Source organism: Panthera pardus, unplaced genomic scaffold (genome assembly GCF_024362965.1).
Source record: "Panthera pardus isolate Hobbes unplaced genomic scaffold, ASM2436296v1 HiC_scaffold_1, whole genome shotgun sequence".
Lineage (NCBI taxonomy): Eukaryota > Metazoa > Chordata > Mammalia > Carnivora > Felidae > Panthera > Panthera pardus.
This window is the reverse complement of record NW_026526654.1, coordinates 47,379,582-47,404,034: the sequence shown is the minus strand read 5'-3', so window position 1 is coordinate 47,404,034 and position 24,453 is coordinate 47,379,582. Positions and strand designations below refer to the sequence as shown.

The 24,453-nt window shown below is 36.6% G+C and overlaps 1 pseudogene; it reads right to left on the bottom strand.

Moving 5' to 3' along the window:
• Window positions 1–21,947: 21,947 nt before the first annotated feature.
• On the bottom strand, window positions 21,948–24,052 carry LOC109247177 (zinc finger and BTB domain-containing protein 39-like; annotated as a pseudogene).
• Window positions 24,053–24,453: the final 401 nt, after the last annotated feature.

Here is a 24,453-nt window from a genome sequence, read left to right as displayed (position 1 = left end):
CAGCTAATATAGCACAGATGGTCTTATCCCTAAGCTATGAGTATTAAAAATAAAATGCATTAAAGCATTAAATAAAATTATTTTTACCTCTACTGTTTTCTTGAGCAGTTGAATATTAAATCTTAAAAATGTCAAGGATATTAGAAAGGAAAATACTATAATTCATTACATACTAACTCTCTTTTAGGTTTATAACATAAGACTGCTTGAAATTTAAAGGAATTTTCTGATCCTATGATCAAAACACTCCTAAATACATGTAATATTTTGTTAGACAAATGAACATTCTAGCATTTAGTTGAATCATTAACATGTTTAACATATTGTGAAGGAAAATGTGATTTATATCTTAAATAAAAGGAGCTATGGTCATTAAAGTATAAAATTTAATTTATTAATTCATGGCATAAAATATGAAGGAAACAATTCTAGAATGGCAATATGGAACTGGAGATCTGGTTTCTCCTTTCATCTTTGAGTCTTCTTTGATTTTCTATGAACACGTTCACAATTCATCTTAATTATTTCTACAACTTTGAGCACCTACTATGCACTGGAAGCTGTACTAGAGCTCTGTTGCAAAATAGTATAAACCACAGCATTTGCAATCAGTAGTGCTTACAATACACCCGCATTTCAATACACACAGAGAATTATATAGTAAGTGCAAATGAATGGTTTGGCTTGTTAAATTATGTAGGTACCAAGAGTTGGAAGAAATCAGGAAGGGCTAGTGGAGATTGGAAGATGTTCTACAGTAGATGGTTTTAAAACAGGGTCTTAAAACGACAAGTATATTAGAGAGAACTTGAGCAGTTAGTAAGAATAGGCAAATAACTACTAATGCTGTGATCCATAGAGTAAAATAATCAAGCCTATTCAATTTAGGTAGATCTTGCATGTAGGGAAAAAAAAGGTAAATTGGGGTAGAAGAATAAATAAGGACCTAATGTAAATATCCTTGAATTTACATTATATAATTTATATTTAATTTTTTAGGGATAAAGGCAATAAAGGCTTATTAGGTTTAATGCAGAAACATACTTAACGGTGTATTTTAGAAATCTGTAACTATAACATCTATATCTATCTATATCTGTCTATATCTATATCTATATCCATATATAGAGAGTACTTGATATAGGATATAACTTCCAGAATGTTTAGCAAATATTAAAAAAATAAGCATAATTACTTTTAGCTAGAAGGGAGATGAAGAATTCCCATTCAGTACAATGAGATTGAAACTGCAAAGAAACAGTTTTGGCAGAAATTTCCAGTTGCATCTTACTCCTCCCTGGTAACAGAACCCAGATTTTAGATGAGGCAGCAATGTGACTGGATAAAAGAATACACTGCCCAGCCTCCCTTGCAGGTGGGATGAGGTGTTACAAATGAAATGTAAGCAGATGTTGTGAGACAGGACTTCACATAGAATTCTTTTGAAAGGAGGAGATACATGGCATGGTCCCTTTTGCTCTTCATAGTTCCTCCTTCCTGCTGTCTGTAGTGTGCAAGTGATTCTGAAAACTCAAGTAGTTATTGTTCCCTGAAGCAACTTTAATGATTGATGCCAAACGTCAAGATAGAATTTGGAGTGATTAGTAGGTACATATGAGCTCTTGATTGCCTACATTTAGAATACAAAATAAATCATTATGTGTTTGTGCCAAAATTATTTTGAATTTTCTCTTATCTGATGCTCAAACTGATACTGATAAAGGATATAAGGTGAAATTTCAAATAAAGTGCTAATACTCTAATGCCAGATCCTTAGAATAAAGTCAAATAACTTAAATAAAATTTTTAAGAAATTCCCCATTAGAAGAAAATTGGTTGTAACGAACTCTTTGTGCCTCAATTAATTGTGCAAATTACATATTTGCTGAGTCAGAAGACAAATAATAAGATGAACTTCCAACAACAAAAATAGAGGCAGAACATTCTAAAGAAAGAGAAGAATTTCTCAGAAGGGCACACAGATCTATGGCTGACTTTCCCCTGTTTATTGGGTATTGTCTGATGCAGGATACAGACTGCCAACCTATTCATATGATCACATAGAAATTTTCCTTAATAATTTATAATTATGAATTATATTATCAGATTTTCTTAAAACGAACTAATCTTGAATTCCTGGAATAAAACAAACGTATAATATATTCATTAGTTGTGTTTTGTAAAGGGCCACCTAATACTTGTTTCTAACTTTTGCTTTTCTATTCAATGATATTAAAGTAATCAGGTCCAGGAACCTAAAACTCAGGAGAGCAGTTGTCAGTGAGAAACCTAAATGACTATACTGCTGCATGACCTAAATATTTGCCTTCATTTCTGGTTATAATCTCTGGTCATCCCATAACTGCTTTCTGAACCACATGTGTATTATCCATATTTCATGTAGGCAAACTAAATTTAAGGAACTGAACTGAAATTTGGGCTGCACCTGTTGCTGGAGAGAATTTATAGGACAGACTCAGCCAGATTAATTGCCCCCTTAAAATAATATTCTTCAGAGGAATGTGGCAGAGTTCATAATTTCTACAATATATCACACTATTCACCATTTCAAAGAAAGACAACATGACCCATTTGCAAGGGAAAAAAGCACCAGAGAATAAACATGAAATAACCCTGAATTTGTAAGTATCAGGAAAGAGTTTTAAAGCTGTGAATACATCTGTGTTCAAGGATGTAGACTATATTACAGTATTAACGAAAAGATAAGAATTCTCAGCACAAAAATAGATACCTTAAAACAAACCAAACTGAAAATGAAAAATGTAGTATATAACAAAATATTCACTAAATAGGCTTATGAGCAAAGTGGAAATGGCAGAGGAAACAGATGGTAAGCTTGAAGATTGATAAGTAGAAATTATCTAATTTGAAAAATATAAAATGATCGTTGAGAGAAACAGTGTCTCAGGGACCTGTGGGACGGTATCAAAGGTCACACATGTGTGTAATTATAGTCCCAATAGAAAGCAGAGTGTGGTTCTGAAAACAAAAAGCAGAAATGTGGATATAATGGCTGTTTGGAAAAAAGGATCCATTTATATAAGTTCAAAAATTTAACAATTCAGAGACTATCATACTGGAATAATAAAAAAAATAGGAGCGCCTCGGTGGCTCAGTTGGTTAAGCGTCCAACTCTCAGTATCGGCTCAGGTCATGATCTCACGGTTTGGTTTGTGAGTTTGAGCCCCGTGTCAGGCTCTGAGCTGGCAGCACTGAGCTTGCTTGGGATTGTTTCTCCCTCTCTCTCCGCCCCACCTTCCTCTCTCCTTCTCTCTCTCAAAATAAATAAATATTAAAACAAACAAACAAACTACTTAAGTACATCACAGCCAAACAGCTAAAGAACAAAAATAAAATGAACAATGAGAAAGAAGCCAGAGAAAAATGATGCATTGCATATAACGGAACTTGGTTGAATATTCAGAAAATAGTAGGCCAGAGGAAGTGAGAAAATAGTTTTAATTTCATAATGAAAAACTATATTGTCAATTATAGTTACTTTCCCAAGCCTATTTAATCCATTATCCAGCTGAAATTTCAGACGTATTAAGTAAAATGCAAAAAAAAAAAAAAAATGTTATATGGCCTTTTAAGTATCATAAAGTGTATCTAAATATAAAATATATTAAAAGAATTAAGAAAACAAAAAAAATAAAATAAAAAAATGAAAACATAAATTGCTTGGAAATAAAAGTTAACCTAGCATTCTATAACTGATAGGAAGACATGAGTCTATAACTAAAGAAAGACATGAATTGAAAGTAAATAAGAGGTTAGAGTGGGAGAGAGCCAAAGCATGAGACTGTTAAAAACTGAGAACAAACTGAGGGTTGATGGGGGGTGGGAGGGAGGGGAGGGTGGGTGATGGGTATTGAGGAGGGCACCTTTTGGGATGAGCACTGGGTGTTGTATGGAAACCAATTTGACAATAAATTTCATATATTGAAAAATAAATAAATAAATAAATAATAAATTAAAAAAAAAAAGAAAGTAAACTAAACTTTTTTTTTTCCACCAAAGGACACGGAATACAATAAATGCTAAAGTACAGTTCTGACCCGACATGAAATGCAAAAAAGAGAAACTTGAAGCACATTGGAAATATTAATAGGAGTGAAATAAGCAATATTGTAACAGTGTATTCTGAGATTTAAAATACACATAAATGTTGAAAGTTTTCCTCATTTTAGGAGGAGCGGTGAAACATTAACTCTATGCTCTGATGTTTAATGTATATGCTGGAACCTTCAAAAAATAGACAAATGAGGTAAAAGAAAAAACAAACATTTTTTCTGGAAGTTCCTCACATTCACCTAGAACTTTTTATAAAATCCATAAATCAAGTTAAAATACATTATAACTATTAAAATTACAGGAAAACCTAAGGGAAAACAATATGTGCTAGTATTTTGGAGATGATACTGTGATGGCTTTCTTTTGGCATTTCAATTGATACTTAAATATGTATAAAGTATTAATCAAAGTGAAACATCTTAATAAGAAGGAATAAAAATAATTTGAAAAAGAGGAATAAAAGTGTTTTAAATAAAACACCAAACATGGTGTTTACCTTGCCGAATTACATCATGCTCCATGTTCTAGCAAAACCCCAGGACAACTCATGTGAGTTCAAATAATTCTACCACCTGCTACAGGACAAGTTCATTCTCCTAATGGCTTTGCTATTGTGGGTATTTGTTGTTTACCATGGTTCATCTATATGTTTATTAATGATAAAATTAATTCTATATTTTTTTTTCTGTGGCTTTGTTGATAGCCTTTATCTGTTGTCAGTAGATTTAAGATCTTTATTTTCTCTTTATATTCTCCAAAATACACTGGAAATTGGTTTATTCTGAAAAAGGTCTGTGATTAAGTATTTCACTTTTTACTACACCTAGTCTAGTTATTCTCGACAGAATTTGTCAAGCATCTGCCTAAGGGTGAATGGTGTACTAACAGGGTCTCATTCCAGATGGTTATACTACACATTTTAATACAGAATCTTCATTTTCTGTGCCAGTGCAACCAAATTATGTTCCTAATATTGGACTATTAACTATGAGAGATCTTCAATTTGATGTCTGGATCACAGATCATAATATCAGTGTAATTTTCTACAACAAATTGTTCCCTCATTTTTTTTCCCCATAAGCATCTGCTGCCTTGAAAGGATTACATTAAGCTTTAGCTTGGATTTCAAGTTCAGGTTTGCTGTGTACAATTTGCACTGCTTTGAACAGCTGGCTATCACTTTTGCTTTCCCATTTCCCTCACAGTTGAAATGATTTACCACCTGTAGATGCATCCTGTTTCTTCTGTGTTCATTTGTTAGGTTAATTAACTTTTACTCTTTTTGCTTTTTTTTTCTTTATACAAGTCTTAATAGTTAATGCAACCATAAACAGCTAAAGGGTGTGCATTGCTGTACAAAAAAAAAAGGCATAGAGAAGTCCGTAAATTGTGTGAATTTTTCAGAAAAGCAAACTAGCTTCCTCAACTAACAAATATTATATTAAAGCTCAGTCATTTCATACACTATTCAATTTTGATATTAGAACATATAGACTATCAGTAAACCAAACTTTTGGTCAGAAAACAATCTGTGTCTTAATTTTTCCCACAGAAATATCTGCTTCATTACCACAAATACAATCAGGGAGCCCAATTTTAATTTCTGACATACCCCTAGGTTGTGATATTTTCCTGGTAGTTGTATGTTCCATCTGCAGCCAAAAATGCTTTCTTTCCAATTTCCCTTGCACCCCCCCCCCTTTTTTCTTTTTGGTATCTCAGTGACCATGGTTCCTCTTTCGTTTAAAACAAATTATAGGGGCACCTGGGTGGCTCAGTCGGTTAAGCGGCCGACTTCAGCTCAGGTCATGAGCTCGCAGTCCGTGAGTTTGAGCCCCGCATCGGGCTCTGTGCTGACAGCTCAGAGCCTGGATCCTGTTTTGGATTCTGTGTCTCCCTCTCTCTGACCCTCCCCCGTTCATGCTCTGTCTCTCTCTGTCTCAAAAATAATAAATGTTAAAAAAATTAAAAAAAAATAAAACAAATTATAAACTCTAAAATGGTTGAGTCGTGATGTTAACAAATAAAAATGTTATTTCTGAGAGACAGAGCACAAGTGGGGCAGGGGCAGACACAGAGGGAGACACAGAATGCAAAGCAGGCTCCAGGCTCTCAGCTGTTAGTACAAAGCCTGACACAGGGCTTGAACTCACAAACCCTGAGATCATGATCTGAGCCCAAGTGGGATGCTTAACTGACTAAGCCATCCAGGCACCCCCTCACTGGTGAACTTCTTATTGCAGCCTGCGGAAAATCAATTCTTCATTTTTCAGGAAACATAAAATTTTAAAATGTATTGACATCCCTCCTGGCATTCACTGTAATCTTGGTAGACCTGACTTCCATTTTGTGGTGTCTGTGCAGGTTTGTATCGGTGGCAGGTAAATATTACCTAATGGAAACACACTGGTATGACCCCCTCATCCCCCTCCAAACCTGTTGATTTGTTCCTCCAAGGGTGCTTTCTAATTCTACCTTTTTTTCTTTTTTTATGTCTCTGAGGGGAGTTTAATTCCCAAGAATTTGGGATATGACTTTCAGGAATGCAGACTATGGTGACACAAAGTCAAGTATCTTTTCTGTCTTGGGAGAATGGTTAGAAGAGAGCATTGTGGGAAATATTTTCATTTCCTGCCATTGTTGCCCTATTTCATTCCCTGAGGTTTGCCTTAAAGCAAATAGCAAAACTTTAATATTCTACTTCTTGATGAAAAGAGTATGAATGTATTTTATTTTGAGGTTTAAAAACCTTTACAAATTTAGGGGTGCCTGGGTGGCTCAGTTGGTTAAGCATCTGACTCTTGATTTTGGCTCAGGTCATGATCCCATGGTTCCTGAGTTTGAGCCTGTGTCCAACTCCACTGACAGCATAGACTCTGCTTAGGATTCTCTCTCTCCCTCTCTCCCTCCCCTGCTTGCACTCTTTCTCTCTCAAAATAAATAAATAAACTTAAAAAAAAAAACAGCTTTCACAAATTTAAAGGGAGGTTTAAGAACTGCCTTTAAGCTAAGACTTCCAAAAATATAAGCAATTTTCTTAAATATTTTATGCCCAGAGCCATAAAATGAACTCTCCAGCTCATCAAAAGAAGTCAGCCAGCTTGTTGACCAGTCATCCTTAGCAGTGGCCACCTTGGAGATGCTTTGTGGATTGGTTTTCCCTTTTTCCTTAGTCTACACCTCTGGCTTTTCGATCCTGCCCTCAGGAATTATTTTCTAAATTAATCATTGGCACCGAGTTTTTGACCCAGATTAAGAAAAAGTTAATATCATTAATATGTTTCTTTTATAGTTTTCTCTTCTGATACTTGATGAATCCATTTTTCTCTCCAAGAAAAAAATCTATAATTATATATTCCATAACGAAGTTGAAATAATGAACAACTCGATATTTTCTAAAATAGGACATGTAGGGGTATACACTTGGCCATCCAGTTCTAAGATAGCTCTACAACTATAAGTGAAAGGGTTTCTGGGACATAAAAATAAGCATAACCTCAAGTATTGTAAAACTAGTAATAGTGCAAACTGGAGGTATTATTATCTAGCAAAAAATATACAAGTAGCCACTTTAAAAATACCAGAAACTCATCTTTTTTTTCTGTCTATCTATGTATCCTAAATCCCACATGTAACATACTCTTTTATTACATTATAAAAAAAAAAGTAACAGTGAAGAGGCTGACAGGATTGTATGATCACGTATTCCTGCTGACCAGGGGGAATTGTGGGTAGATGTGCAATTGCTAATGTTTTCCGCACAATTCAAAGCAGTACCATTACTTATCTCAGTGCTCTAGGAGAAAATGGTAAAACAGAACAAAAGTTTGAAATGCACAAATCTCTAGCAAACACACACAAGCACACACACTCACACACAATGCTTAACATATTTTCACCTCCATTCTTTTGCCATATCTTCAACTTTATAAACATTTCTGTTATTAAATCACTCTGAATGAATGAGCCTGATGGTAAGAGTTATGCGGTCTCTCCCTCTGAGGCATACATTGCAATTCAAGGCAAGGTAATGTGTTTCTTAGCATTCCTTTGCTCTGCGGCTCTTTTCAGATTTCCACTGATGTGCAAAATAGAAGAAGAAATAGAGAATCTTGTATTTGTCTTTCACAGACATGCTGCTCTTATTGTTTTGAATATGGAATTTTAGCTTTGAAAAATGGGCAAAGAAAGAAGTATAAAGATTGAAGTGGAATTTTAAAATAGCTAATGGTTTTACAATACCATTGTGAAAACTCTAGGTGCAAAAGATCATTTCAGCTAAAATGTGAATATACAAGTGAAAGAGCTAGAAGAATATAGAGGGGGCAGGAATGAGAGCAATTTAGATGCGATAACAAGGATGCCAATGAGTAATGTACTGAAAATTTCATTTTAGGGATTCATTAGCATGATGTATGAAAGCATTGATCTGATATCTGTTTGTAATAAGCAATGTTAAAGCCCAACACATCTATAGTGAATAACTGTACCTAGCATAATCACCAGATTTTATAAAAAGAGGTTATCCAAAAGGTTAAATGATTTGGTTAATTTCATATAGTTATTGACAGAAATGAGAATAGAGTATATATTTTCTGACATATTCAAGATGATCCCTATTAGGACACTATGGAAAAGTGGCATGGTATATAGCAAAAATAGCAATTTCATAGTTAATTTCTATGTAACAGCAATCATCATCATCATCATCATCTAACTAGGAATTCCAATTGCAATAATAATAAATTGTATGTAAGTTTACAATTACTAGACAACTAAAAATATGTATGTGTAAACCCAGATGTTTTAGGTTTGAGAGATTAAGCACAGTTCTCATTATGGTTACTGTATATACTGTAAACTAGAGTGAATTTTCCTAAGGACTAAATTTCCAGAAGGCTTTACTTACACCAAATTCCACTATCCAATACTATAATTAAAATAATAATAATAATATAATAATATAATAATATTACCTTAAGAACTTTACCTACTTATTATTACATAAAATGCACTCATGGTAAATAAATTAATGTTAGAAAATACTTATTTCCCTCATATATGTCTTCCTCTGTATCTTATTGATATGTTATACTGATTTAAGCAAGAAATTGAAATGGATTGGACAGAGATAGAGAAAAAATAAGAATTATATACAAAGTTCTGTGTTTGGAAACTAGGGGAATAAGAGTTTTGTCAAAACTAGGAGACAGCATATAGGAAGAAAAATATCACTTTATTCTATATTTCCACAAGGTCCTGCTCAAACATTAGGTAAGTGCCTTTTGATACCTTCTCCAACAACCACTCATTCATCCATCCACCCATTCATCCAAATTCACTGAGAATTGAGCATTTATATGTTGTTTCTGCCAATCAATTTAATAGTGTGTAAATATTTGATGTTTAAGTTTATCATATCAAGATTGTTTATCAATCTTTATATGGTTTAAAATGTGGCATTTTGAAGAACAAATATTGTTAAAATGTCTATATGACCCAAAGTCTAACATTTAATGCAATCCCTACCAAATACCACCAGCATTTTTCGCAGAGCTACAGAAAACAATCTTAAAATTTGCATGGAGCCACGAAAGACCCCAAAAAGCCAAAGCTATCTGAAAAACAGAAGCAAAGCTGGAGGCATCACAATTCCAGGCTTTGAGTTATTTCACAAAGTTGTAGTGATCAAGACAGTATGGTACTGGCACAAAAACTGACACATAGATCAATGGAACAGAATGGAAGATACAGAAATGGACCCACAGCTATATGGTCAACTAAGCTTCGACAAAGCAGAAAAGAATATCCATTGGAAAAAAGGAAGTTTCTTAGACAAACAGTGTTGGGAAAACTGGGAAGCAACATGCAGAAGATGCAACTGGAACACATTCTTACATCATACACAAAAGTAAATTCAAAATAGTTGAAAAACCTAAATGTGAGAAAGGAAACCATAAAAATCCAAGAGAAGAACATAGGCAGCAACCTCTTTGACATTGGTTGTAGCAACTTCTTACTAGATATGTCTCTGGAGACAAGAGAAACAAAAGGAAACATGAACTATTTGGACTTCATCAAGATAACAAGCTTCTACACAGTGAAGGAAACAATGAAATTTAAAGGCAACCTACAGAATGGGAGAAGATATTTGCAAATGACATGTCTGATAAAGGGTTAGTATCCAAAATCTGCCAAGAACTTACCAAACTCAACATCCTCAAAACAAAGAATCCAGTTTAAGAAATGGGCAAAAGACATAGACATTTTTCCAAAGAAGACATCCAGATGACTAACAGACACATGAAAAGATGCTCAACATCACTCATCATCGGGGAAATACAAGTCAAAACTACAATGAGATTCCACCTCATGCCTGTGAGAACATCTAAAATTAACAACACAGGAAACAACAGATGTTGGTGAGGATTCAGAGAAAAAGAAACCTTCCACTGTTGGTGGGAATGCAAATTGGTGCAGCTACTGTGGAAAACAGTATGGAGATTCCTCAAAAAGTTAAAAACAACTACCCAATGACCCAGCAATGGCACTAATAGGTATTTACTCAAGGGATACAAAAATACTGATTTGAAGAAACACATCCACCCTGATGTTTATAGCAGCACTATCAACAATAGCCAAATTATGGAAAGATCCCAAATGTCCATGGACTGATGAATGGATAAAGAAGAGCTGGTATATACATACAATGAAATATTACTCAGCCACCAAAAAGAATGAAATCTTGCCATTTGAAACAAAGTGGAGGGAGTTAGAAAGTATCATGCTAAGCAAAGTAAATCAGTCAGAAAAAAACAAACATAAGATTTCATTCACATGTGCAACTTAAGAAACAAAACAGATGAACATAGAAGGGTAAAGAGAGAGGCAACCCATAAAACAGACTCTTAACTATAGAGAACAAACTGAGAGTTGCTGGAGGGAAGGTGGGTGGGGGAAGGATTAAATGTGTGATAGGTATTAAAGAGGGCACTTGTGATGAGCACTAAATTCCACTCCTGAAACTAATATTATACTGTATTAACAAAATGGAATTTAAATAAAAACAAAAAATGTGGTATTTTGATATTGCAAGCACTCCTTTTACATTTCCATGTGGCTTCACTTATATAGAAATATACTAACATAAGGGATCCAGAGTTTCCATTTAGGATCCTTCCAGATCTTGCCTCATCTCTCTCTTCATCTGGCTGTTCATCAGTATCCTTTCTCCTATCCTTTAATAAAACGGTATATGTAAGTGTTTCCCTGAGTTCTGTGAGCCACTGTGGAAAATTAATTGAAACTGTGAAGGGATGACTTGAAGTGTGTTTGAAAAATAATGTCAAAAAACACAAAAGTGTATCTTTTATTTACACAAAAATAAAAATATAATTTATACTTTTTTTCTTTTTTTAGAGTTTTAAATTCTAATTAGTTTACATATGACTATCAACTTAATATTTTAAAAGTATATTTTTCAGTTGAATCACTATGGTGTACTTTTGAAAGATACCATTTATTTTTTTAAAATCTGAAATCAACAGTCATCAAGGTCATTTTATTGTAGTTAAAGAAAGTGTTGCATGATTATCTAGATTTCTTAAACCAAACACAATATGGAGTATATGCTCATATACACTCATTGGTACCACTTCAAGGAATTATGAATAATTTAAAAAATACAACTTTTATAAAACTATAATTTCCATGCTCTCTTTTCATAGTTTTGATATTTTTTCCCTAATAAATCATTAAATGAATAGAATTTAGCACACTGAAACAAGATCAATTATCATTTATTTTTCATTGTTCATTATATCCCTCATATTAAAATAGGAGGCTAAGAAGACAGAATTCTGCAGAGACCATAGCTAATACAAACTGCATGAAAATTGCATTCCAACAGATTAATAAACTTTGTCACATAATTACATTTTTAAAAATCAAAATTAAAAAAAAAAAAATGAAAACATAGACCAAGCCTGAAAATCCCTCTTGAAAAGCCATGTAAGCAAAACTAAATCTAGTTTATTTCATGAACAAAAGCAAAACCTAGGTTATTTCTTATAAATGCCTCTGATAATCATAAAAGATATTTAAGTCATCTTCCTAAAATGGTATGAAGTAATCACTTCTAAGCAATTATCTGCTGTCTGGAAATCCCCACTGTAATAACCAATCATTGTAAAGGTTAAACAACTCCTGCATTTACTTTATGAGCGATCCTGTAACATCATACCTCTGAGCTTCATAAAGTATTGGGAGAGAAAGCTCCCAGCATGCACATTATTTCTTACATGCACAGTAAACTCATTAAGTACTATTTTACTAATCTGGTTTTAATTTTTACTGTTTTGGGATTTTCACCAGTTTTCATTCTGTCCTATTCAGGTTGCAATTATTAATGGTGATAGACAGTGGTGGTGTCTGTGTCAGGGTTATGAACTGTTTACAATACAATGTTTCTAATGGATCAATCCAAAGTAAGATGCATTCTTATTTCTTGACATATCCTTCCTCCCTTCTAAACATGAATACCTGTAGAATTCATAGAAGTAGAAAAAGAAACTAATGTTGTCTAAATATACGTATATATATGTATTTACATGTGTATAGATTTACATACATATATACAATTTAAATATAACTTCTATTCAAACTTCTTAGAACAGTTTATTTCCTCTTTAAGGATTTTCTCATTTTCTTCAAAGAATTGGTTTTATTTTTTTCTAAGTAACTATTGTTTCAAACTCAAATGTAGGTGTGAAAATCTTAATGGTTCTATGCAGTTACCATAGACTTTTACAGCATTTGTGAGAACTATTTACTAATAAACTTATAAACCACAACTATGCTCTTAATATAAATTAATCCATCACATATGAAATAAACAAATGAGATGAAGAACATTAGTTTTGTCTACTCATTTGTTACTTAATTTTAAAAGATAAAATCTAATGAGAGTAAATGAGTGGTAACTAGTTGCTTAAATTATTAAGCATAATGAAGAAAAAGTAGGCCTATATATTTAATAATGCTTAAAAAAGTATCTAGCTATAATTTAATAAAAAATAAGTTTTATATTTGTAAAGCAAGCAAATTGAGGTGTTACATTTAATAAAAGAGATATTTTAAACATAGTATTTGTGAAAAATTTGTTTATAATGAGATAATGTATAAATGAATAAAAACTAAGAAATTATAATCATATCAAGCAAATTATTGTAAAACCTTCAAACCTGGAACTTTATTTAAATTCAATAAAATAGCTATGAAAGACCTCTGAATAACATCCTCAATAGTTTTATAATTGATTTTTTTTAATGAAAATTCCTTAAAAGTTAAAAGTTAGGATTAGCTTATCACCATATATACTTGGTTGTTTTAAAAGATTATGCCTACACTTTGTTTTTTTGCCTCATTATTGGGCTATTTTGTTTAAAACATAAATTGACAATACAAATGTTTTGAAACAAATACAGCTAGGTGATGAGGTAGGTCATACACAATGATTTCTTCAACTACTGTTAAAAGAAAAAATTTAAAACCACTACGTTCAAATTGAATGATATCTTTGTTCTGTCAGTTAAATAGTACTATCTTCCTTTTTGAAAAATTTATTTTTAATCACAAATTATAGTTAAAAACAATGTTTTGAGGGAACATAAACTGACTGAGCCTTATTTGTTATTGAAATGACAGTATGTAATAGGCTAAATTGTATCCCCCCAAAGACTGATTTTGTGCCCCTTAGGATCTGTGAACATTACTTGATATGGTAAAATGTGTGATTAAATTAAGGGCTTTTCTTTTCTTTTCTTCTTTTTTTTTTTTTAATAGGCTTCAAGCCCAATGCAGAGCCCAACCAGGGCCTTGAATTCATGACCTTGAGATCAAGAGTCGGTCGCTTAACTGCCTGGGTCACCCAGATGCCCCTAAATTAAGGATTTTAAGAGCAGGAACCTTATCCTGGATTATCAGGTGGGCCCTAGATCCAATTTCTAGACAAGTGTCATTAAACAAGTGAAACAGGGAGATGAGACTGATACAAAAGAGAGGGCAACGTGAAGATAGTGGCAGAGGTGGCATAAATGTAGACACAAAATAAGGAACGCTCATACAGGAAGCTGAGAGAGACAGGAAATACGCCCCTTCCAAAGTCTCAGGAGGAGAATAGCACAGTCCAAACTTTGGTTTTGGACTTTTGGCCTCCAGATTGTGAGAAAATAAATTTCTATTATTTTTAGTAGCAAATTTTTGATAATTCCTTACACCAGCCTAAGAAACTAACACAGAAAGAAAACTTGCATTGTAGCTAGCTGATAGTTTGAAATTAAATAGTATTGTGGTTTTTAAAATTTATGAAAGGGTTTGAAAGGATTGTAAGATGGAAGACCAGTGGTGGTATAATTAGGGTATTAAGTTAGCCATTCTACTGACAAAATGAGGAAGAAAATTATTATTAATTAGCACAAATTAAATCATTTTGTCTCTAGGTTTTACACTTGATCTAGAAGTTTTCAAAGTATGCATATTTGACAATAGAACTAACCTGGTTCCAAGCAGCAACATGAAAACTAAGGCTTTAAAGTTTAAGCATTCAAGAAGTGATAAAAAAATTGAATTGATATCAGGAATGAGACATTTTTCTTAATAGCGTCTTACGAATTTCATGTTGCAGATGTGGCCTCAAGTGTTCACAATATGTTTCTTACTTGTTTGTGTCAGTAACTCCAAATATTTGCCAGTTTTTCATGAATTCCAGGGCAAGGATTACTTTTAATGCCTTTCTTCGTTAAAATTTCTTTCTACTTCTTTGGCAAACTTAAATATGGTGGTTTAAAATTAGGTGGTTAATAGGATGCTCTTGCATTTTCACCATGTTTGTAATCGCACCAGTATACACATGGGTTTTTGAAGCTGGTCAAGGTCTGAATATTAAGAATGAAGAAAGATCCACTCACTTTTATACAAGGCTGTTGAACAGTCTGAACATGACTCAGTGAGACAGGTCAATCTTCCCTGGTATTTATTTCTCCTTGAGTCCCGTTCACTTCATTTGTCAGGCTTGTCTCGATGGAATTAAGTCCCATTCATTTTCAATAGGTTGATATTGCTTTTCACTGATGGTCATCCAGAACTTTATCTATCTGCCGTGTACTATAGGCTTGCCTGTATTCATTTTATAATTTTTTAAAAATCTTTCGAAGCATGAGCAAGGAAAAAGTACTAGAATTTTCCATGGTCTGGCTCCTTCTTTATTTTTATTCAACGATGTGAGATAGGGTAAGTGAATTCAGGATTTCAAAACATACATACAATATATGATGTCTAGACACTGCTGTGTGAGTAAAGGAAATTTCAGAGCACAAACACTGGCTTGTCTTGTGACAGGTAACCTACCTACGGACTGACAGCACATAGAACTCCCATCCTGTAACTTAATACGCTGAGCAATAAGGCAGAGAACAATAGTGTCTGTTGTTTTTATATCTCCTCCAAGAAAGGTTTGTAGTGTCACTCTGGCTTCATAATATTATTATTAACAATTTTTCAAATGTACCACTTTAATAGAAATCATGGGCCATTTTATTTTTGAAGACTTTATCCCAATATTTTTTTTTTCCATTTTGTTCTCCACAGTTTATTTATGTACTGATTGACTTACTCATTTCTCAATAGGTGCATCATAAAAATTATCACTTGTAGATAAAATATTAAACATTTTAATGTAAATGTATCTTTAATTTTCCCAAGAAATAAATTTTCTTCATTCTCATGCTGTTGTCTTGGCTTGATTGCTTATAATTTCTTGCCTGGAATAATGTTATTAGTGTAATTAGAAAATATTCTACATACCTCTGCTCTTGCACTTAATCTGAAATTGCCTACAGAATTAACTCAGATTATCTAAAAACAAAGGCAACACTATAATCAATTTTTAAAAAAATCCTTGTGATTTCACCAATGTCACCAAAATAAAACCTCAAATTATTTGAAGGAAAGTCCAGCCCATTTTATCATGTGGTACATACTTAACTTAATGGGAGAGGAAGAAGCAAAATTACCTCTGTTCACAAGTGATGTGATCTTATATGTAGAAAACTCTAACTTCCACAAAATAATTGTTAGAATGAATAAACAAATTCAGCAAAGTAGGAGGATACAGAGGGAACACACAAAAATCGCTTTAATTTTTTATACTCTCATCATGAACAATGTAAGAAGAAAATGAAGAACACATTTTTATTTACAATAGTGTTAAAAAGAATAAAATACTTAGGAATTAACTGAGGTGGTGAAAGCTGTATATAATTGTCGTGGTGTTTTTTTGTTACCCATGCTGTCAATCTCTGTCTTTCGATTGGCATTCATAGATCAGGTACGTTTAAGGTAATTAATTATTTATTGGTGACACTTAGGTCTGCTATTTTATTATTTAATTTTTTTCCTTGGGTTTCTTGTTTCTGTTTCTCTTTTCTTGCCTTACTGAAGGTTACTTGAATTTTTTTTAGGATTCAGTCTTGTTTTATTTATAATGCTTTGAACATATCAGTTTTTATACTTTTGTAGTGGTTGGTCTGCTTTATACACTATTCGTACACAACTTATATCAGTCTACGGGTGCCAACATTTTACCCAAATTTGAAAACCAAAGTTGTCTCTAAATGAGACACGTGATGTTTCACAGGCCATGAGAACCTCCATTTTTGCCTTGATGCTAATGTTCTAATCTGGGAAATAACTCATGTGTTACAGTACAAATGTTCATATACTCTTCATAAAACATTAATTATTTATTCCACAGGTTTTTATTCTTTGATTTTTAGTATAAGGAATCCCCTACATGCTACTTACATGCCAAATTTTGTCATACATTTACACAAAATATGAACAGAGAAATATGCCTATATTTGCTTTATGGTAATCCTTTTGGAACAAATATTATAATCCTTAAATATACCCTCTCATGTTTTCAAAAACATTGCTGGGATATTTCAAGATATTAGTTGAAAATGTGGTTACTTTAAGTCATCTTCTTAAAAACAACAGAATTTCCATTGAAATAAATATTCTTTACTTTTGTTGCTTTCTATATAGTGCAGACTTCAAAATCACAAATGACATAAAGGTTTGCTGATATGTGTTTTAAAGACATGAAGATTTTATGTTATGGAAAATTTCTTTAATATATTTTTACTGTATTAAATTAAATTAAATTAAATTAAATTAAGTTAAATGCAATGGTGAATATATAAATTAAAAAAAAAACAGTTTACAAATTGTAAAAAGTTGACAAACAGTATAAAATCCAGAGACACAATCAAGGAATGTTTAGATAACTTACCGACCCTATTAATAATTCTTTCTTTTCTACATAAGATTCATTAGCTTCTAATTCTGATAATAAAAAATTCTCCAGCAAAACCACACTCAGATATCACCTCACACCAGTCAGAGTGGCCAAAATGAACAAATCAGGAGACTATAGATGCTGGACAGGATGTGGAGAAATGGGAACCCTCTTGCACTGTTGGTGGGAATGCAAACTGGTGCAGCCACTCTGGAAAACGGTGTGGAGGTTCCTCAGAAAATTAAAAATAGACCTACCCTATGACCCAGCAATAGCACTGCTAGGAATTTACCCAAGGGATACAGGAGTACTGATGCATAGGGGCACTTGTACCCCAATGTTTATAGCAGCACTCTCAACAACAGCCAAATTGTGGAAAGAGCCTAAAAGTCCATCAACTGATGAATGGATAAAGAAATTGTGGTTTATATACACAATGGAGTACTATGTGGCAATGAGAAAGAATGAAATATGGCCCTTTGTAGCAACGTGGATGGAACTAGAGAGTGTGATGCTAAGTGAAATAAGCCATACAGAGAAAGACAGATACCATATGTGTTCACTCTTATGTGGATCCTGAGAAACTTAACAGAAACCCATGGGGGAGGGGAAGGAAAAAAAAAAGAGGTTAGAGTGGGAGAGAGCCAAAGCACAAGAGACTCTTAAAAACTGAGAACAAACTGAGGGCTGATGGGGGGTGGGAGGGAGGGGAGGGTGGGTGACGGGTATTGAGGAGGGCACCTTTTGGGATGAGCACTGGGTATTGTATGGAAATCAATTTGACAATAAATTTCAATAAATAAATAAATAAATAAATAAATAAAATTTAAAAAAAATTTTCCAGCAATAATCACCACTGTGTATATAGAAATTACATTGATTAGTTTTTCAATGGTTTTAGACATCTGCTATTTGGGGAAAAAGTTTACAAACATGCAAACAACTACAGCAATAGATTGTAAACAATTATTAAATATTTTCATTCTGACATTCAGTGTATGATGAGTTATCACAATGAAATAAATGCTCTGTGCCATTCACTCTCTGCCTTCATCAATGGGATATTTCTGGATAAGGACGTATGGGGACTCCTGGAGGGACACAGCCTCCTCAGTACAGCCCTCTCCTGTGCCAACAACATCAGCGTTCATCTATATAGGCGTTTAAATGTACTTCCAAAGTTGAGTAGTATGAGGAATAGGGCATAGCAGGAGGCTTCCATAGCAGGAAGAGGAAGAAAACTGATCCCTAGCAAAACCTGACTGGGGAGAAGGTATTTAAGCCCAAAGCCTTGTTTTGGAGATAAAGGGGCACAGATCCATCAGAAGAGAAGAAAGTCAAAAGGAACTTTTATCCATTCAGTTCTTAGGGGTCACCTGGGCCCAAGCCCCACCGTCTCTTTTTCCAACTTGCTGTAAACTATAGAGACTCCATGGAGTCTTGAAATTTAGGACCAAATACTAGGGTACAGCAGAACTTCCCGGTGGTGTGGTGGCATCAGTAAGCTGTCAATCAGTCACAGGACAGGCAGGACACAGACCCCCTCCTCTGGCCATAAGCAGCTTCTGCTGTTTATTCCAGCATGCCATTCAAGCATTACCCTTCTCCCTAAAGGAACGTGTTGGGAACAGCCTCGTGCTCTACAGTTGCCCTTTTGACATTCTTAATTTTTAAACATAGGGCTCTGCAAATTATGCAGCTGGTCTTGAGTACAGAACAAGAAAATGGGGGCCAAGGGAGAAAAACAGACATTCAAAGGTCAATCAGAACCTTGGAACAATACAGCAGGAGGCAGTGCTCAACTGGGCCGCAGGGCTGAGGGGGAAATAAAATTAAGTAAACAGAAGGTTGAAAAAAACAAAATGAAAATGAATACCTGCTACCAGTTACTCCAAAGTGCCCTTTGCCACCATGTAATGTTTCAAGTAAAACAGCTCAGAGAAAGGTGAGCTGGATGCAGAGGCAGCAACCATGACTCCAAACAGGGAGGCGTCAGGTGTGACTATGGGGACCTGCAGAGGAACAGGGTTTGGCCACTGAGCCTCATGAGCTGCTGACCCAGCCACATATCTGACTGCAGTCAACCAGACCACCTGTTCAACCACCGGACCTCAGATTTTTGTTTAGTGTTATAGGGGCAAATTTTCAAAGATCTGCATTTTTGCTTTACTGGCAAAACCGGGAAATTCACAGTTTCAGGTTATGTATAGAGACAGCACAGCATCCACGATGCCCTCTGTTAAGGAAAAGGGTTTCTCCAGCACAGTGATCCATTCTCAGCTGCCTGGCTATGTTCCCGTGGGCACCTCCTCTCTCAAATATGACCATTCAAAAATCGGTCCTCACCAACTGCCTGGGAGCGACCCCTCAGGGTTGAAAATTTAGCAGATCTGTGACAGTAGTCTACACATTTTCCTTCTTGAATCTCTAATGGTCAGTGTGGGGAAGAAAGGGGGAAGCCAGTCAGAGATGAAAAGTCTCAGCATTGCTTTCCTGACAAGAATGTCCCAAGGGAACATTTAACAAGGCGAGTGTAGAAGGTGGAATATGGCCGCTTACACAAATCCTCCCATGTAATATTCACCCCACCAGAAAGCCAAGCACCTCAACTCGGAGGCTTTATTAATTTAGGGCTGCGGGACAGGCACCAGGTTCAATGGGGGCAGAGCTTTGCTTTGCCCATATGTCTTGGTATAGCTTTCCAAGTTTGGGAAAGATCAATCACAGGAAGGAATGGGGATGAAAGGCCAGGAATTCAAACTTATAAAAAACTTTCTAGAACTTACATCCATTACCCAAAGGGTTCTCTGCATTTATGCTGCAAGAGACTGTCTGGAGACAAAGTAAAGAATTTTCTTATTTAAACACTTGACACTAATTCTAGTCCCTGCTTTCCAAATCTCTGGTCAGAACTGTCCCCTGGAATATGGCTCCTTGCTGGGAGAAACACATTTTCCTGAAGTCACTTATCTAAAAGAGATGCTGGGTGATACGTATACAAAAGCCAAAATAAATATTAATGTACAAAAAGGCTTTGTGAATTCATTAAAACCACTTGCTTGTGAAACAGCCCCGAGATCCTGCTGAGTCCCACCAAGGGCAGTGTTAAGCCCAAGGCCAGGGGACTCCCAGAGCTCAGCTAAACGGGGTGAGGTAGTGTGTTACTGAGGTGCCATCCTATGAATGTGTGAGATCTGAGGGCCCTCTCCCTCAAATCTTCTTTGGGGGAGACCCCCTCAAAAATCAAATAAGAACGTAGCCAACCAGCCCCAAGGACTGGGTTCAAGCATTCCCCTGCCACCCAGGGAGGGCCTGAACCAGCTGCTGTCCAATAGTGCCTCCTGGTGAGGGTCGAATGACAGATCAGGATAAATTCCAGCAGGTCAAAGGTGAACTGCCAAAACTCATGCCCAATTAGCACAAAATAAGTAACAGGTTATCTGACTGGGACAGACAGAACACACATCCCTCTACGTGCTACCAGTTACTTGGGTCTCTTTAATTCTGAAGGGCTCACAGTCCACCACTCTCCCACCTCATAGGGTCTTCTCATCTACACTATGGACCAAACACACTCCCAGGTGGGAGACTAGATGTAAATGAGGGCAAGGTTGCTGCTGTCAGAGACATCCCCACCTCTCCGGCAGGACACTCAAGGTCAATGGAGATAGCTAGATGCCAGGTGACTGACTATATCAAAGTGGTTCCCTGTCCTTTTTACCACACAGGGAAGGCCTGACCTGCTGAGCCATCACTCCATAAAAATCAAGTTTCTTTGGAACTAAGGAGACAAGGAGAACCTCCCTTCCTGTCCATCGAGGTGCTGTAGGGTGCCTCTTCTGGCTGGCAAGGATTCATCTCAAAGCTTTTTACCTAAACAGTAAGTTTGTCCTGAGTTTGGATCTAGCTGTCAAAAGATTTTACTGTCCAATCAGCAGATTAGAGCTTTGGAACAAGCAGGCACCTCCAGCCCATCTGCCTTTTCCCAGGTAAGCGCTGGGCCTGCAGTCTGAGGTGAGCTGCCCTGCTGACTAGTCTTTTCTGAATGACTGCATTCCCAAAATTCTGTCTCATAGCTGGTGTCCCAGTTGGAAATCTGGCAACAATACCCACAGTGAAAAACTCTCTCTACCTCCTTTATTCAGGGAGGCTGTTGGTTGGATTCATAGCAGCATAAAACCTATCAGTTAACTTAAACTTGAGAGGTTGGGGGAGGTGATCTAGTTAAACCCAATTGCCTGACAAGATCCCCAAACCAGCCTCCTCGAAAGAACTAAAAAACACAGCCCTTGATGGGCAAGAACAGGTAAGGAGGTAAACATGATAGGGCCTCTGAATCTAAAAACAGTAACAGACCATGGCGCTATTTCTTCTTTTTTCTTCCTTACACATAAGACAGAACAGAATTCCTAAGAAGACAAAATTAAAACTTCAGTTGAAGAGGGAACACCAGCCATGAGAAAATCAGAGCTCCCGTGGCTGTGCTGGGATCCAGTCAGCTGTACAGGTTCTTTTCTGCCTCTTGGCAATGGATAAGGTACAAGAAGATCTGCTCAACGGTGAAGTCAAGCAAGAGGCTGCCTTTGTTCCTGCCAACATGCTTGCTCATGAGGTTAAGGGTGGAGCTTTCAGGGCCACACAAGCAGCAGTACATGGGGGCCCCTGTGTGTGTCTCCAGGTGGTCCTTGATGGTTGCATGGCCTTGGAAGGACTTGTGGCACCCTGTATACCGGTACAACCTCTTGTCTGTGTGGATCCACCGGAGGTCTTTGAACTCACTTGTGTGTGCAAACCTTTTGCCACAAAAGGTGGCAGCTGTACTTGCTGTTCTCAGGCTAGCCCTGCAAAGCCAGCTCCTCACTCAGGAACTCCTCCACTGGCAGCTTCCACTTCTGGACTGCTGGGTGCCATAGCCCCAAACCAGGCTATTCATCAAGGCCAGTGTTGTATTTGTGCTGCTGACATGGTAGCCATACGCAGCCTCCCACTTGAATCCCTGGTTGCACAAGTGGCAGTGGAAAAGGGTGTCTTCCAGGCTTTGGTGCACAGCTATGTGCTTCTTTAGGAGATGCCAATCCACAAAGCTTTTCACACAGACAGAGCAGGAGAGAACTAAAATGCCGAGATGGAAGAGCGTGTGCCATATGAGGCTGCACAGGTTAAGGTAGTGCTGGTCACAGGTACTGCAGGCCTGGCCCTTTCAAATTTAGAGGGTCGAGGATGTGGCCCCGGACCACGTGGAAATCTTTGGCCAGTGCCTTCCCTTCCCACAGGCAGCACATTTCAACTCTTAGAGGCTACCCCTAAAGGCAAACCCAGATTCCCAGTCAGGGGATCATTGGGGTAGACAGCAATGTTGTCCTCAAATATTTCATGCCATCAGTGAAGGATCAGCTGCCACTTGGTAATGAACTTAGTTTCACACATGTTGCAAGAGAAGAAGAAAATACCAATGTGGGACAGAACATAGGTCACCTGGGAGTTTTGGTCCTAGCAGTTGGTCTCACAGAACTTGCACTTGCCTGTCAGCCGGTCCATGTGGTTTTGAGCATGCTATCACATCAACTGAATGTTGTGCTCTAGAACTTTCTTGCACACCTGGCAGGGCATGGCCTTATTCTCTCATTTTCATTCTCTCCAAAAGTCAGCTCGTTGTCACTATCATCACTCAACTCAATCATCTCCTAAGCTATGCCTGTCTCTCCAGTGGGATCTTCAAACTGCAAATCATCATCCCCTGGGTCCTCCGGCTGGACCTCATCCATCTTCCCAAAGCTTGGCTCTTTGGAGTGGTTGTTATTGCTCACACAGGAGTTGGTTCCAGTGGTGACTATTTGCATTGTCAGGAGTGACTAAACTATTTTTACTGAAGTCTCCATTGCTCAGAACTTAGTATGGATGGCAGGAGCTGGTGCTGATTTGGGTGGCCATGCTGAGGTACCTCTGACTGGCTGTGTCATACTAGGAGCAGACATGAGAGGAGAAAATCATCATGGTCATCTGTGTTTGGTAGCGGTGGCTGCTGCAGCAGACACAGGATATAGTTAGGGTCATTGGCAATATTTCTGTCTTCTTTATAACTTCCTCCACCATCACTAAGTAACACATAGTTCCTATTAGGAGCAGAGTGCTCCCCACCATCCAGAGTTCTTCAAAGGGACAGATGGGTTCTGCTGAGCTACAACTCTGGGTACCACTGGTGCTGGTCCAGGGCTTGGCTGCAGCAGTGCTCTCTAGGTCAGGAAAGGTGGAGTGACAGGCCCAGAAGAGGCCCTCCATACCCAGATACTCAGTTACCTCACAGATGACTCCAGTGTTGATCATGTCTGTCAAGAGCTCTGATGTGTGGACAAAGCCCAGACTCTTCTCAAAGTTGACAGGGGTGATGCAGTCCACCACCTAGGTCCTGGCAGCATCAAGCCCCAAATTCAGAGAAAGGTTCTGGAAGTATCCAGCCAGCACAGCTTAGTGGGTCAGGAAGAAGCCGACCACAATCACAATGGTGACATCGCACATGATCTACCAGATCTGACACTTACTGAGTTCCTTCAACAGTCTGTTGGTGTGGTTGCTGCTTTGCAGTTTGATCCTCATGCCCATCTTGGCTCCTCTGAAGTTGCCCCCTTATCAGCATGGTTTGTAGGGTTCCCTTGGGCCTGAGCACCATCGCTGCCGCCTCACACAAAAGCTGGCCCGCCCTGACCGGCCTGATCCGGCCAGAAGAGGGCGCCATTATATTCATTATTTCTTAAGTGATAAGTATGTGTGACCAAAAGGCGCGCTGCAAATACGATCTCTCATATTTTTTCCCTAGCACACTCATCTCTGGCCTGGATACTTGCAGGAGCTTCCTAACACATTTTCCAGCTTTGTCTCTCATTCTACTCCAAGCATATTTCTCTGTGGCTGCCACAGTAATCTTTCTTAAAAAACAAAATAATATGACTTGTTCAGTTAAGCCTATTGTTATCTTCTCCTAGCACTTAGAGTCAAAATTCTTT